The sequence below is a fragment of the Limulus polyphemus genome, unplaced genomic scaffold (assembly GCF_000517525.1).
Source record: "Limulus polyphemus unplaced genomic scaffold, Limulus_polyphemus-2.1.2 Scaffold6092, whole genome shotgun sequence".
In the NCBI taxonomy this organism is placed as follows: domain Eukaryota; kingdom Metazoa; phylum Arthropoda; class Merostomata; order Xiphosura; family Limulidae; genus Limulus; species Limulus polyphemus.
The window spans coordinates 12,567-18,015 of NW_013671702.1; positions in this window are offsets into that span (position 1 = coordinate 12,567).

A 5,449-nucleotide genomic window follows, 5' to 3' on the forward strand; every position below is an offset into this window, starting at 1 on the left:
GTAATCTCCCAAGGATTCACGAAGCTTCGAGAATATGACGTGTTACTAGCGTCACGTGACCTCCGCTGTCGTAACAATATGTATTAGCAATAATTATGGAAATGATGAGGAAAAAGGATGCAAAAGACAAGTATTATGGGAATGCCACCACTTAGTCATAGGAAATTGAACTGCACCCGAGTACAGTCACGTGTTGATTGTTTATATTTGACTGGTCGTCTTCCAGTTAATTAAAAAGTGCTACTCCAATATAAATTCTTTAAGAGTACAGTCAATCGTACTCAACACAATAGTAATATTGTGCTTTCAGTAATGGTTCCCACGACTGAAATACCACATATAAAGAACATAGAATTCTAAGTTTTGTTGGTTAACATGTAAAACAGTATGGCAATACCCCGTGTTTCAGCAAGAGCTGTTTGTAAGACTCTGCAGAGGGTATGTCAAACTAGCACTGTCAGTAAGAGAAGTCATAGAGTTAAAAACCAAAACTTTCCAAAAGTAATGTTAATGTCTCATGATATGTTCTTAATGATGATGATTTAATACAGATTTTGTCAACAACTTTGTTGTAAATACAGGTATGAATGCTAACCATGAGAACAATAAGAAATACATCAGTACAAGATGGTTTCAGTGGATGTACAACTGTTCTAAATCCACGGTTGAGATGAGGTAACCAAATTAAAAGGTCGAAATGTTTATTATACCACAAACAATGAAATAAGTAAATGGGAAATGCGTACTTTTTCCAAATGAATCGAAGGTAAAATTGTTTGGAAAAAATCAATGACAGTTTCTCTGATATTTGAGAGGATAATGGTGTCATAGTCAATGTATCACCTTCAGTAAAACATTGTGGAGCATAAGTACTTAGTTTATGGCCATATCTCAGCAAGTGATCTTGTTGAGTTACAAAAGACTGATGACACACTTACTACTGACAAGCACAGGCAAATTCTGGTTCATCATACCATTCCTTCAGGAACAGAACTCAGTAGACGGGAATTTATCTTTCAACAAGTGTTCCTAAGTATACAGCAGAATATGACCAAACAGTCTGAACTGTGGTGAATGATACAGGACACCTTGAAGAATATTTCATAATCGTATATTCATGATCTACACCATGAGAAAAAATTATAGTGCTCTGTTGAAATCATACAAAATACTAGTAAACTGTACAACTTATTTTTCTTTCTTTTGTATTTTATTTGATAATATTTCATACCATTAATAATTTCGCCACTTAGTTACCATTCTTATTGTTTAAGTTTTCTTGTGTTACTAATGAGTGTTCTATAATTATTTCCATTACTTTAGATCAGGTATCTCTCCCATTTTAGCTCTCCCACTGTAAGCTCCATCGGTAGTTTAAAAGTGACAGGTGCATTACACATACTGATCTACATGACAAGAAATTCATACAAACCAACTGAAGTACTAAAAGCAGTCTTAAATCTACTTTCATCATTTGTTTGATTTGTCAGTATCTAGAAACCACATCTAAACCAGCTGAGCCAGTGGGCACCTTCCTATACTTCCAGACATTCATGGTAATGCATAAGACATTAATGCGTATCACCTCTTCCACTCACCTATAGTCAACACAGAGTCTTGGTATATCCTTCTTCTTCCTGACAATAATTATTAAAGATGACCACTTGACATGAAGTTTGCACAATTCTGTCTTTCAATACCTTCTGTATCTCAGCACTAGCTATATTTCTATTGTGCAGCAGTCGTTTTATTGGACGTGCATCAACTGTATCTATGTGGTGGTGAATCACTGTTGCTGACTCAAATAGGTATCTGGCCCCACAAACATATTAGAATATTTGACCAGTAATTCACTTAAGTTTCTTTCATTGTTTTCAATACAGATTCCTTGTTTATTCATCAACAAATAGTCTCGTCCTGACAGTCATGCATTTGATATAGATGCAGTCTGTAAGAAGTAACCCTAACTGTAAAGCAACTTCTTGGTACTACCAACTCACTTATCATGCCAGCGACCCTCCCAGCAGGAATCTAAATAGCCAAATATCCATAGCTTTAGGTCATCACTGGGTCTGTACTAACAATCAGACAGTTGAAGTTAGAACAATCTACTTTATGTACAAGGAACATGACATCTCTTGCATTGGTTCTATCACTACAGTGGATGATGATAATGCAATAGGCTCATAACAAACTTTGGAACATTACTTGTGCATTCTGAGGTTTTGTGACTCTCTTCTCACCAGTCTGCCTTACATGAGCTACATTAATCATCAAACTATTGGAGATAATAAAGTACTATATCCTCAGGTTGATAGCTATACACAGCCTGAGCTTAATTTTTTTAGTTGAAGTGGCAGTAGCCATAATTTGCCTTTGGTCTTCTTGTATCTGCTGAACAGTTGGATAAACTGCACATTTTGCTTATTTTGTTGGGAGAAAAGATATGGATATTTTACTCCAAAGTGGACTACCATCCCTGTTATATAAATTCCATAGTAACTGCATGCTTTTTTCTAAATGATAAAACACATGTACACATCTCAACTCCTTTGTTTGCCTTAAAAATTTTAATATTTTGTATATTACATTTACGTATATAATTAAACATGCACAGTCGATCTGTTTCATATATAATGCAATACATGTATGTATTAACATAAACACATCTATTTCAACACAACATATTAAACAATGCATACTTCAGTACCTCACACCCCCATTCAGTGGCAATACTTATAACCATAGCAACCAACAACAGTATTAGCTGCACTTTCCACACCTAAAGAGATCAACTATTCCAACTCAAACAGTATCATAAAAATAAAAGTAATGGACAGAAATAAGAAGAAATGACCCTTCCTACCATAATCATCAATACAGATCATATTTTGTGATATAAGTTACAAAATACATATATATATACACAGTCTAATAGATGATACCAAAATTACTTTTGCTGTCATGATTCAACGATAAACCTGCATCACTGTTTTTCCATTATATTACCATATACTATATTGTGACGATGTAGGGGTAATAATAAACCCACTACTTCAGGTAAACACAAAAACTAACCCAGAAAAATATCTTTCATTCTTATGTATATTTCACTTAATTTATATGATCTATGTTAATGTGTCATGCTATGTAAGAGCATTACTACCTTACTAAACTTCAGGAAGACTGGTATAGACCATCAGACACACTATAGTATTGTGACTCGATAAAATATCCAGTCCATTTATGTACAAGATTGCAAATTTGCTGAGAAAATTTCTACAGCTAAATGCCATTCACCACAAAACTTAATCTGAGTGATTGTAAACTAAGGATATCAAAGTCATTTTGACTTGTTGGTTTTTCAGTTTCCAATGACGTACATAGTCAAAACTAAGAATTAATGTCTGTATGGATTTATTTTACAACCTCGTGTTGTTGTATCTGTGTATCTAGCAAGCTTTGTGTGGTCTTCTGTAACTGCTCTTATGTTATAACTAAGCTACATAGATCAAGCAATTATCACAAGATATCATACCAACATCTCGCTACCAAATATAGCTTGATAGCTCAGAAAATAAAAGATATGACATATTTTTATCTGCTGATCTTTTAACTAATCACATGTGCTAAGTGGTTATCTCATTATGTCCTGTTTACATCTTGCTGTGAAACACCACCCCATAGCCAAGAGAGCTAGGTAAGCTACTCTTTTCAGTTATTAATTTTTCACCCAACTGATAATCTTATCTGCTGCTCAAGACATTAATTCTGACCATGTTGCTCCTTCACTTGCATTTTCTCATATTTTTCCTTATGGACAACCACACACATATATATATATATACACAGTCAGTTTCTTCAACTTCCTCATCAATTGAGTTTGGATTATATGAAACAGTCCTCCTGGTATGATAGACACTTGTGATTCTTGGAGTAACCCATGCTCGAAAGACTCATCAGTGATGTAGAGTTTAAGCTGGTTGACATGTTTATGTACACCACATTACCACTATAACTCACCATATTTAATTGTCGACAGATGAGATAAGATCAATCTAGGTGCAACTGAGTTACTTCCATGCTGGTGGCATGTACAATAGCCAAACCATGTTATGAAGCTCAAATTTTCTTTAAATTAATGTTTTATCATAGCATCTCTTTTGATTCACTGTCATCTTATCCATTTGCATATGCACAAATTCATGCACATCCACTATTTTAGTACACAGTCGTTCTGCACTGATAGAGGTTCATACATCAGTTCCACTGGTAACTGCACTTATCAATTAAACATAGTGAAATTTGGGGAACCACCAATTGCTTGTTGCTCAGTTACATAGTACAACATCATGGCAAATGGTAGTTCTTATCCTAATCAATACGGTCAAGGTTCGCATAGCTAGAAAGATATTCTATACTATTTATTCTTCCAAACCATGAGACTGAGGATTATATGGTAAAGCATGTGCTTACACCACATTCAACATCAAGTAAACAATTGGCTATCTCTTCAATTGCTCAAAATCATGTTATCCATTGTACAACCAACACACCAATGACAGACTATATGACATATCAAGAAATGAATAAGCTACATCCTACTTGGTGAAGCAATCAGCAATGAGATAAACATACTGATTACCTTCCTTAGTTTCAAGCACAAAACCAGTTGTATCTAGTTTCTTTCGAGGAAGGAACCTACAGCTCTCTTTCAGGCTTTTTCCTGATATTCAAGTTTTTGTAAGGGAAGTACATGTGGTACTGTATCTAAACTATCACTTATTATCTTTATGTGATGCCACCATAAAATTTTCTTCTGCACATACACATTATGACACTTCAAAATACCTAACAATTCATGCATCATGCAAAGTCCAAAATATTTTATGCGTTAGAGCTCTTGGAACCGTTAGTGCCATCACAGGTTGTCTACCATTTCTTGTTAATTCATAATGACAATACATCACACTATCATGCATTCATAAGTGAAATATGTTTTGTGTATTATGTGTATTTTACTATTATATTTGCTTGTTTGTGCTACCCATGTTTCACATCATGACAAGTAACACCCAAGCTATGTGTGGGTCCTTTAAGTTGCTCCTGCAAAAGTTCCTGACTGTTCATTTATGCTGTCCATCCAAAGGCAAAAATTATCACTGCTTGTGTAATTCATTATCACTGCTGTTGCAATGGCTTTGCTGATTCAGGTGGTATTGCACAAAGATGTACTCTTGCAGCATTATTATCCAACAGATAATCATATCTTTAAACTTTTTGAAGATCATCAACCACTTCAGAAACACATAATGTGCTCAAATTGGGAAACTCCCTGTCATGCAAGTAAAGGTGGTAATGTTGTATAAGTACTAAAAATGCAAGTAATTCCTTCTTTGTTGTGTATTATTGACATTTCGAAGCAGTTATTTATAACTAACTTATATAA